The sequence below is a fragment of the Monodon monoceros genome, unplaced genomic scaffold (assembly GCF_005190385.1).
Source record: "Monodon monoceros isolate NGI ecotype Baffin Bay Population unplaced genomic scaffold, NGI_Narwhal_1 Super_Scaffold_11, whole genome shotgun sequence".
Classification (NCBI taxonomy): domain Eukaryota; kingdom Metazoa; phylum Chordata; class Mammalia; order Artiodactyla; family Monodontidae; genus Monodon; species Monodon monoceros.
The window spans coordinates 1,342,169-1,354,502 of record NW_021703767.1 but is presented as its reverse complement, the minus strand read 5'-3'; positions in this window follow the sequence as shown (position 1 = coordinate 1,354,502).

Sequence of the window (12,334 nt, the reverse complement as noted above, 5' to 3'; positions counted from 1 at the left end):
CAGGCCCTGGAGAGCAGGCGGGGTCTATACCCCTGAGCACACACATGGCCACGGTGGCCTGTGTCATCCGTGTGTGGGGAGTGGGTAGATATTGTATTCATCTCTGTTGCCAGTGAAGTGACTTATATGGTGTCCCTCACATGGTGTCCCTTGATGAATATTCCCCAAAATGAATTTCACAGCCCTAGATTCCTGCCACTGAAGAGGGAAACGCACTAGAAATTTAAAAAGCACCCTTTTACAAGATGCCCAGAACCTACCATCAAGTGGGTGAATCTCAAAGGGCCCTCAGTGCCTGATGTGTCACACAGCACCCAGCTCAGGGCCTCTGTGCTCGGTGCTCCATGCCATGGGGAACTTATGCTGGGGGGCCATGCTTGGGGTGTCCCACCAGGAGGACCCTGTTTGCAGTTTTAATATTTTGTCACTGCCATCTTGCATTTTAATAATTGTATTGTTGAATTTGTGTTTTGAAAATGAAGCATGTGCAGGGCTGGAGCCTGGGTTCACCTGAAGGCATCCCTCCCACCACCTGCCCGCCCCCACCCAGTGCCACTGCCACCTTTGCTGGGCACTGGTGTGGGAAGGAGTGCAGATGGGCACATGTGTCCAGAGTACCGAGCTGTCGGGTGAGGCCCCTGGTGCATGTGATGGTCTGTGTTTGTCCTGCAACTCTTCCCACGCCTGAGGGGGCATGACATTCAGTAGCAAATAATGAACACCATGACCAGGAGAGCGACAGAGAGAGACAGAGACAGAGAGACAGACAGAGATAGAGAGAGACAGAGGAGAGACAGAGAGAGGGGGAGGAGAGGGAGAGCGACAGGCACAGACAAAGAGACACAAACACAGACTTTGAAAGAAAGGAAAGCTTTCTCCCTGCTTCTTGAACAAGGGCCCCACATTTCCATCTTTCACTGGGCGCTACAAATTACATAGTCGGCCCGGCTATCAGGCATCACACAGATATAAGCCCTCCTGCCAGGGTTTCCTCCTCTTGTGGTTTCCTGGGACCTGAGACGCCTGTGTCCCTCAGTAGCTCAGTTGTGGGCCCAGCGAGCGCTGCCAGCATCACGGCATCTCAGCTCTGTCCAGTGCAACAAGGCAAGAAAAAGAAATAGAGTAAATGTGTCTACTTCTAGGCCACATTACTTAGATGTAGATGTAGAAAATCCTAAAGAACCTATTAAGAAGATTGGAATTAGTGAACACAGCAAGGCTAAAGGATACAAAGCAGCACAGTAAATCAGCTGCATTTCTATATGCTGGCAAGAGAGAACAGGACAATTGGATTTTCTATACCTTTTACAGAAGCAGCAAAAAACCGTAAAGAGCTTAGTAATGAATTTAACAAATAGATGTGTGGGACCTTTACCCTGAAAACTCCAAAACAGTGCCCAGAGAGAGCAGCTAAATGAACAGGGTACTGACCATGACCACAGATGGAAGACTCAGCACTGAGGTAGGTCCACGCTCCCCGGAATGACCAGTCTACACCATCCTCACCAAACCCCAGCAGGCTTCTTTGTAGAAACTGATGAGCTAGTGAATCCCACCAGCGCAAGTGCAGATGCCGAGGACTCGAGTGGCCCCAGCAGTCCTGATGGGGTCTGGGGGGCAGTGGATGCAGCTCCATCTGGGGCAAAGCTACAGGAATCATGGCAGCTGGTGGCGGTGACAACACTCAGATCAGTGGAATAGGACAGAGTCCAGAAACAGACCCGCTCAGGATCAGAGAGGAAAGGACGGCTTGACTTGAAAGGGACTTTCCGGGGGACAGTTGCTCTGATGTGACTGGGGCTCCGTTGAAGGTCATCCTGCTGTGAGGCTGACCCTTGCGCATGTGAACCGTGTCTCCGTTCAGGGGCTTAGTGCTGGTGCCGGGGCAGGAGCCCTGCCAGGCATCGCTGGGAGGGACAGAGGGGCTCGTTTTTTCTGGTAAACCCACTACAGGCTCTTTTTCGGGCAGGGGTGGGGGTGGGGAAAGTGGAGTGATTGCTGTTTTAATGAATGTGTTAAGAAGTTTCTGTTACTTTCTAGAAATGTCTGGTAATGAAGCTGAAATCCTCCTGACAATTAGCCGGTTGTGATGGAGGCTGACGGTGAGCGGGAGTGCACCAAGCTGGGCACGTTCTCTTCACACCAGCACGACGGGGGCTGCGGGTTTCCTGAAATAGCCGGTTCATAGCAAAAGCGCATCACTGGGGCAGGGCAATGAGAGGGCAGACTGCCGCTCTCTCACTGCCCCCTTCCCCCTCCTCTTCCTCCCTTCTCTTCCCGGGGGAGATGGGGGGCAGGCCTGGGACCCGAGGCCTGGAATCCCTGTGAAGGGGCTTCTCTGCAGTCCTCAGTTACAGAATCGTGGGCACGGCTAATGCCCTCATCCAAATCCACCTCCTGGGGTTCGTGTTAAAAACCAAAGCATAGGGCTTCCCTGGTGGCGCAGTGGTTGAGAGTCCGCCTGCCGATGCAGGGGACACGGGTTCGTGCCCCGGTCTGGGAAGATCCCACGTGCCGCAGAGCGGCTGGGCCCGTGAGCCATGGCCGCCGAACCTGCGCGTCTGGAGCCTGTGCTCCGCAACGGGAGAGGCCACAACAGTAAGAGGCCCGCGTACCGCAAAAAAACAAAACAAAACAAAAATCGAAGCATTAAAAACGGAGCTAAATAAAGTAAAGGCAGGGTGCACACAGCCGGCTCCTGCTCAGGGGATTGGGGGGCCGCCAAGTTCATCCAGACTGAAGGCACTTACTTAACAGCAACTGTGATCCGTAAGACAGTCAAGGAAAAAAAATGTGTTTTTCCACTTTGGGAAACAGTCAAAGCTTTTCTATTCCACCAAAAATAGAAGTGGAATTCTAGAAAGCAAAAATAGGTGGGCTTATCCATGTATGCAATTCTAACGAGTCTGCACAGCCGACGATGCTCTCATCTTTCTGGAATGTGTGCCTGTGTTTCCACCAGGCCGTGGACCAGCCGGAGGCGTCTGGGACCTGCTCTGGGGTTGTACCAGCTTGGCCACCCTGGACCCTCTCCAGGCCCTGGTTTCTTCACCTCCCGGCCTCCCCGCTCTGAAGGCCTGGCCCGGGACCACGTGGGGCTGCAGGGGCCCTGCACTGCTCACAGGCCGGCGTTACTGGCTGGTCACGCCATCACAAGTCCCCGTGGTGGCGGGCGTTGGACAGGTAGCGACATTTTCCCATTAGGACTCTAGGTGGTTTAAAGTGCTGAGAGCCACGTCCACCTGGTGGTGGTGGAGGGTCTCTGCATACACCCCCGCGAAGGCAGAAACAGTGACTTACATCTAAATGTACGCGTTACCTAATAGTTATTATGTTTAGCTTACATTTTGTTTTTACAGACTCTGTTATGATATCGCCTACTTACCTTGATGATGGTTTAGGACAACCCCACTGAGGACAGTGCGGCCCAGAGAGGCAAGCAGCCCGCCGGAGGGGTGACCTGTCCACCGGCAGGGGTGGCCCGTCCTCCACCGGCCAGGCTGCCTTCTCCTCCAGGCACAGTCCGGGGTTAGGACACAGCTACCGGGCAGGCAGGGCTTGGCAGGGCTGGCAGGAGGCCCGAGGGCCGAGGTTCCCCGGGCATCGTCCTTGAAGAATGGTGCTTGCCCTGAGACTGGGGGTGAGGGGTAGGGCAGAGGGCCTCCTGGAGGGATGCTGGGGTGTCACAGGAACCCTGGAAGTGCTGGACACACACTCCTCAGAGGCACAGGGAGCAGGTGGCACCAGGCCTCAGGCAGCGGCTCGGGCGCCATCACCCTGGGGTGTCCTGGGGTGTCCTGCCATCATAAGTTGTGTCCCCGAGCTCCCCACCTGTTGTCAACGGGTCGTGGGCCGACCAGCAAACAACAGCCTCTCGGTGACACTCTACCCCCGCCCCGCCCAACGGCTCCCACTGAATCGGGCTCCCAGGCCCGGACGCAGGGTGTGAGGGGCAGAGCAGCCCAGGTGACCGCAAGGTGGCCAGTCTGGAGGCCACACTTGGAGGAAAACTCACGTAACTTATCCAGTCACAATCAATCATCAAGACAAAATACTCAGAGCTGCCCTCTTCCATCCCCACCTGCTGGCTGAATTCCACTGCGAAATGGGAACAAGCAGGGAAATGAAGAGACGAGATGGGCTTAATGACTCACAACGAAGGGGCAAGACAGAGACTCCCTGAAGAGAAAACCACAGAAGCCAAGGCGGCTGGGCAGGGGTGAATTCTGGAGTTTAGGGGGAGCCGGGCTTCCCAGGGGAGACAGCCAAGAGGAAGGTCTGCAGTAGGTTGCCCTGCGTGTAGGAATGTAACCCCTCCACCCTTCGGCACCCTCTGAGCGGCTGACATACAGATTTCAGTCACTTTTCAATTCTTTTCGCGTGTGAGACCAGCAAATCTTCCAAAGGCAACATCACGCCAGGAAGGCGACCAGCTCAGCTGTCCCTCCCGCTCAGCCATCCTCTCCAGGGCAGCGGAGATCGGGTTTGGCAAGACCAGAATCTGACTCTTGCACAAATGAGAAGAAATAGAATATCTTGATAGTCCTACGGCCAGAAAAGAAGTGGAATCCATCATTATAAACTATCTCACAAAGTAAGCTCCAGGCTTAGAAGGCTTCTGAATTCAACAAAGGTTAAGAAAGGATTAGCATCCATCTTACATTAAACTCTTCCAGAGAAGAGCAAAAGAGGGAACACTTCTTAACGCATTTTATGAAGTCTAGTATAAACTTTGATACTAAAGCCTATTCAGGACATTATAAGAAAGAAAAATTATAGCCTATTTCCCTCAAAAGCATAAATACGAAAGTCCTAACCAATACATCAGAGAATCAAATCTACTAATATATAAAAGAGATAACAAACACATTGTGACCAAATTGGGCTTATTCCAGAAATGCAAGATTGGTTTAACATTTGCGCTTCAATCAATTTAGTTCCTCATGTTAATAGAACAAATCAGAAAAATCATGCTGTCATCTCAGTAGGCGCAGAAGAAAACATTTGATAAAACTCAACATGCATTCATGAAAAGAAACCCTTAGCAAGGTAGGAATACAAGGAAATTTCCTTAATCTGATAGAAGGCATCTATATAAACAATGTCCCTACTACGAATATCACACTCACAGGTGAAATACAGAAGGTTTTCACTCTGAGGTCAGGAATAAGGTAAGGATGTTCGCTACTGACACACCTAAAGTGGAGTGAGCAAAGCAGCAAGCAAAGAAGGAAGAAATTAAAAAGTCAGTGTTCGTGGACGAAATGATTGTGTGTGTAGAAAATCCAACAGAACCTACGGATAACTCTTAAAATTATTAAGTGAATCTGGTAAGATGGCTGGATAGAAGGTCAATATACAAAAATCAACTGTATTCTTTTTAACCAGAAACCAGTGGCTACAAAATAAAAGTAAAGAACATTTAAAAATATCATCCAGGGCTTCCCTGGTGGCGCAGTGGTTGAGAGTCTGCCTGCTAATGCAGGGGACACGGGTTCGAGCCCTGGTCTGGGAGGATCCCACATGCCGCGGAGCCACTAGGCCCGTGAGCCACAGCTACTGAGCCTGCGCGTCTGGAGCCTGTGCTCTGCAACAAGAGAGGCCGCGATAGTGAGAGGCCCGCGCACCGCGATGAAGAGCGGCCCCCGCTTGCCACAACTAGAGAAAGCCCTCGCACAGAAACGAAGACCCAACACAGCCAAAAATAAATAAAATAAATTAATAAACTTCTACCCCCAACATCTTAAAAAAATAAAAATCATCCAAAGCACCATATACCTAGGAATGAACCTAACAAAATATGTGTGAAATATCTACACAGAAGACTCTAAGTTAATGAGGGAAATTGAAGAATCCTTAAATAGAGGCAGGGATAAACATTAATGGGGCATCAATATTGTGAGAACATTCATTCTCACCAAAGTGATCTATAGCTTCACCGCAATTCTAATAATTTTGGCAGGATTTGGGGGGAAACTGAAAAGCCAATTCAAAAAGATATATGGAAGTATAAAGTAACAAGTATAGCCAGAAAATTCTGAGGAAGAACACAACTGAAAGAACACAACCAGATAACAAGACTGTGATCAGCTCCAGCGATTAAGACAGTAAGTGTTGGTGTAAAGACAGCCATGTTAACCTAACAAAATAGTGAGTTCCCTATAAACACGACACATGCTCCTGTGGGTACTGGATTTATGACAAAGGTAGCACTAGAGAAGAGCAGGGCAAAGGGCAATCTTCCCCATCAATAGTTCTGGGTCAACTGGATACCAAATACAACAACAACAACAAAAATGAATCCAGACCCCTACCTCACACTGTACAGAAAAAACCAATTCCAGCTGGATTGTTGCTCTACATTTGAAAATCAGAACATAAACCTTAGAGCAGATAACAGGGGCATGTCTTCATAAGCAGGGAGTGGTCACAGTTTTCTAAACAGGGCACAGAAAGCACCAACCATAGGAAAACGTTGATAAATTGGATCACGTTGAAATTAAGAACTCCTGTTTATTAAAGGACACCATTAAGCTTGTGGAAAGGCACACTGCTGAGTGTGAGAAAATATCTGTAATACACACGAATGACCAAGGAGTTTGTGTCCAGAACATACAAAGAATTTCTGTAAGTAAATAAGAAAACGCTTGAGTAGCTTCTTCACCAAAAGGACGTGCACAGGGATAACCAGCACACGCAAAGACGCTCAGCCCCACCTGCCACTGGTGAGAATCACACACACACACACACACCCCCCCCCCGGAATGGCTGGAATGAAGAGGACCGCCAGCACCAAGTGTTGCTGAGGACGAGGGGTAGGTGGAGCTCTCACGGCTGCTGGTGGGAGCGGAAAGTGGTTCGACACTTTGGAAAACTGGTGTCACCTACTAAAGTGGGACATGTGCGTCCCCTATGATACGGTACACACCCAACAGAAACATGTACACGTGTGTACTGAAAGGCAGGTATGAGAATGTTCATTGGAGCATTATGCATAGAGCAAAAAATAGGAAACAACCCAAAACTCCATCAACAGTTGAATGAATAAATATATCGTGGAATGGTGATACTCCAGACTACTGTGCTCAGATACAGCATGATGGCTCTTCCAAATGCGGCATCCAGTAGAAGAAGCAAGACCCTTGCTGTATGATTTCACGCATGCCAAGTAAACAACAGGCATAGCCAACCTATGGTGCTACATGTCAGGGCAGACGTTACTTTGGGAGCTTGAAGGGGAGTCTGGGTGGTGGCCAGGTGTGTGACAGTTGGCTGGAGCCCCTAGCATTCAAGTTTAAAACTGTAAACTACAAGAACTGGCTCTATGGTAGTTGAAATCCCCCGGAGAGAAGGCTTTGAATAACCACAAGAGCCATCTAGGCTGTCATTAACCAAACCTTCCTCAGGCACAGGCTCCGCCTCTGGCCATCCCTAGAAGGGCCCCAGAGGAAGGGAGGAGGGAGCGTGGGTCCCTCCCACGGCCCCCTACCTCCTCACCCCCTTGCCCGGCTTCAGTTCTCAACTGCCTTTCAGCTGACATAATAATTAAGAGATAACTCAGCAAGAAAGCAAAAAAAAAGAAAAGCTCCTTTTACTGGTACTAGTCCATTATTTTAGAATAGTATGTACCAGGAGCCATACTGTTTTTGCATCTGATTTCTAAACAACAACAGCAACAACAACAAAAACCCCGAATAACCCACTACCATGCAAAAGAAGTGGGTGCAGGTGCTAATTTTGTTTGAATTATGTATTTGTTCCACAAAGAATTTGAGGTGTTTGGCCATACTGATCCCTAACGTTTATGGTCCCTGAGCATTTACAAAGTAGTTTGTCACATTTAATCCTCACAATAACGTGTGGTGTTACCGCCCCGCTCTCACCATGGAGAACCGCATCCTCCCACACGCCGTCCTAGGGGATTCTCACCCAACCCCAGCCTTCGTGGAGAGCGTGTCACGTCTGCCACAGTTTTGATATTACAGAGACTGCTGTGACATGTCTCCTGGGAAACAGGTGCAAGCTTCTTTAGAGAGTGTGCTTAGGAGAGGGGCTGAGGAATCTTAGGGGAATTACATCTCTTTGCATGAAAATTCCAAGTTGTTTTCCAAAGTGTTTTATCACTCTGTTCTTCTTTTAAAATTTACAGTTTAAAATATTCTTAAATTTTTTAAAAAAAATTGAAGTAGAGTTGGTCTACAATGTTGTGTTAGTTTCATGCGTACAGCACAGTGATTCAGTTATATACACATATATATGTCTCTTTCTACATAGATTCTTTTTCAGATTCTTTTCCCTTATAGGTTATTACAAGGTATTGAGTAGAATTCCCTGTGCTATACCGCAGGTCCTTGTCAGTTATCTATTTTATATATAATAGTGTGTATATGTTAATCCCAAACTCCTAGTTTTTCCCTCCCACCCCTTCCCCTTTGGTAACCATAAATTTGTTTTCTATGTCTGTGGGTCTGTTTCCATTTTGTAAATAAATTCATTTGTATCTTTTTCTTAGATTCCACACATAAATGACACCATATATTTGCCTTTCTCCGTCTGACTTACTTCACTTAGTATGATAATCTCTAGGTTCACCCATGTTGCTGCAAATGGCATTATTTAATTCTTTTCTATGGCTAATATTCCATTGTATAAATATACCACATCTTCTTTATCCATTCATCTGTCGATGGACATTTAGGTTGCTTCCATGTCTTAGAATATTCTTAATATGCTCTTTGATTGACCAAAAGGTTGTATGTAGCACATACATAAGTTACAAAGCATCGTATCTGACCTCTCATCCACCACGCGACCCAAGACCAAGCCTACTTCCAGGAGCCCCCATCCACGTGCTCGTCCCCTGACCTATTCCCTGTCATCTTCCTGCTTGCTGGAGGCTTTGTGCATACCAATCCCTTGCCAGTAAATGTATCAAGTGTACACATGTATGCGTGTATACATACACACACGTGTATGCATAAGCTATATACGTGTACACGGCACTATATACACACACGTTGCATGTGTTTGCATGTCTAAGTCCTCAGATGCTTAGTTTTCTCATTTCTAGGCTCTGTAGAATGGCATGCTTTTCAGCCAGCGTTTAACTTCCAAGATTCGCCCATGTTGGGTGCTGCTGTCACTGATCACTGAATGGCTGTATGACCACTTCACCACGTGCGTTCCATATGTGGATCAACCCCCGTGCAGCTCATCTTCCCCAGGAAATGGACGGTTGGCTATGGTGAACACGGCCTGCTGCCTGTCTCCTGACCACGCGTGGAAGGATTCTTTCTGGTGCACACTTAGTGGTCAGGTCGTTGGCTAGTGGGGTACACAAATATTCAATTTTATGAGACAAGTGTTTTCCAAAATGGTTGCAAATTATCCTCCCACTAGCAATGGTTGAAAATTCTGGTGATCCACGTCCTTTCCAACACTTGATATTTGCTGTTAGCCTTTTAAATTTTTGTCAATATGGTGGCTCTAAACTTGTAGTATTTTGACTAGAACCTGCATTTCCGTGTTACTGATGACGCTGAGCATCCTTTTATGTGCTTTTTGGCCTCACATTTCCTCTTCTGTTCACATCTGTTCACATCTTTTGTCCATTTTTAATTAGCTTGTGTGCCTTTGCCTATTGGACATTTGGATCTTTATATGTCCTGGATGCAAATCCTCCGATAGTTGCGAATATTTTCTCCCTACTTGCTGTATGTCTGTTTACTTCATTGCATCTTTTGATGAGCAGACGTTCTTTAGTATGATCAAATTGATCAATCTTACCTTTTATGGCTAGCCCTTTTCGTACCTTACAAAATTCTTCCTTCTTCGAGGTCATAAAGACATTTGCCTATATTTTAGAAGTTTAAAAGTTTTATTTTCCTTAATCTGTCTGGAACTGAGTTTTGGGTAAGGTGTAAGGTACTTACCTAATTCCAATTATTACCCAAATGGACAAAAAAATGTCCAAGCATCATTTATCCGAGTCACTGCCTTTCCCACTGATCTGCAATGCCTCTTCAGTCATATGTCAAAATACGTGTGGGTCTGTTTCTGGGCTTTCTATTTTGTTTCAGGGGTCAATTTGCCCATCTGTGGGCCAATAACATGGCTTGATTTATTAGAACTTATTAGTACGTCTTGATATTTGCTGGTGCAAATCCTCTGCCTTCTTCTTTAGGGTGTCTTGGCTATATTCTGGATCCTTTGCCTTCCTGTTACACACTTTAGAATCAGTCCAGGTGCACGAAGATCCATGTTGGGATATTTATCAGAATTCCATTGACCCTATAGGTGATTTGGGGGAGAAGAGACATTTTTATGATACTGAGATCTCCTTATGTATTCAAATGTCTCTACATTCACTTGCTCTTCCAATCATTTTTTAAAACATTTTTCCTTCTGAAAGATCATATACTTCTTTTGTTAGATTTATTTGTAATTCATACCTTTGTTCCTATTACAAACACGATCATTTTTCTAAATTATAGGTTGCTCACTGCTGATGTACAGAAACCTTTTTGGGGTGTGCGGTGATTCTATATTCAATCATCTTGCTGGATTTTATTAAATATATTAATTTAGATTATTTTTACTTTTCTGCATATGCAGTCATATTACCTGTGACTGTTTTCTTTCTTTATCCATTTCATTCCACGGCCATGTCTCGCTCTGTTGTTTATGCTCCATTGTAAGGCTGGACGGCAGTGGAAAGAACCATCATCCTTGCTTTGTCCCTGGTTTAGGGGGAAGGCACCTCACACTTCACCACTGCTTTGTTTCAGGTGTTTGTAGGTTCCTTTATCAGATTAAGGAAGCTCCCTTCCAGTCCTAGTTTTCTAAGAGTTTGTTTTTCTCAGCATGAGTGATGCTGGGTTTTATTAAGTGCCTTTTCTACACCTGTTGTGGGGATCATAGGGGGGTTCTCCTCTGTTGTCTTGATGCAGTGATTTACAGTAATAGATGTTTAAGTGTTAAATCAGTTATATTCTTGGGTAAAGCCAAGTTGGTCATGACGTCGTTGTTCTTGTTTTACATATGTTACTGTATTTTGGTTTGCTAAGTGTTCTGTTTAGGACGCTATGATAATTTACTTAGGCTTTGTTTATGAGTGAGGGTGGTTCATACATTTTCCCCCTCAGTCATCCTTTTCAGGTTTTGAGGTCAAGGTTAGGTGAGCCTCACATGGGAGGAGTGTTCCCTCTTTCTAGTCAGTTCTGTCCCCAACACTCCACTGAAGTTTTCAAAGTCACCATGACCTTCAATAGGTTTTCCATCCTTGCTTTATTTGGTCTCATCATTTTGCCGACCTATCTTTTCTTCTCGAAGCACCGTCCTCTGTTGGGCGTCCCCTCTCTGGGTTCTCAGCCCCCTGGCTCCCCCCGTATCCCACGCTGATGGCTGAAGCTCTTCAGGTCTGGCCCAGGTTCTCTTCCCTCTCCTCTCTCCCTGGGCGACTGCTTCCACCTTCCAGGCTCCCGGCTGTGTGTCCCCAGCATAGTCCTTTTCTCTGGACCCTAATCTTTTATATCTTCTGAACACAGACATCCACCTGGACATCTTCTAGGTACTGCAAACCCAGCACAGCCAAGAGGACCTCTGGCTTTTCCCAGGCACTTCCTTCAGTCTCCCCATCTCAGCATAAACACCATCACCCAGGTGACCCACTCCAATACACACAGGCCAGAATCCTGGGTGCGAGATGTGGTCCTTCCCTGTTCACACCCTTTACCCAACTTCCCACCAAGTCTGTTTGCGCCAAACATACCAAGTGCGTTTCCAAACGTGTCTGAACTCTTTCTACTCCCACTGTTACCTGCTGAGCTGAGCTGCCAGAATTCACCTGGGTACATGCACTGGCTTTAGAGCAGATACCACTGGGTGCCTTACGAGCCACCTTCCCCTTCCTAACGGGGCCCTGATTTGGGTTCGCATCTCCTTTCTCCCCACGCAGTTTCTGTGCTCTGATGGAGCCGGTCTAGCTCCCAGACCAGGGGGAGTCCCTACTTGGCTTAATCCAGGGGTGGCACGCTTTTTCTTTAAAAAGCCAGATGGTAACTAGTTCAGGCTTTTTCGGGCCACATGTGTGTCTGTCGCCTATTCCTTTCCCCAATGCTTTATGAATGTTCATCCTGGCCTGGGCTTGTGGACGGTACAGACACAGGCCACGGGCCGCGTCTGCCCAGCTGTGGTTTGCAGCCTCTGCCTTGACCACTTGGCACGTTCCATTTTGCTGGAGGTTTGGGGAGGGCAGAGCATCCACGGGGCCCGATCGGGATGACTCCCCTGATCGCACGCTGAAAGAGCACCCCCTCCGCCGGGGCACCCTCCC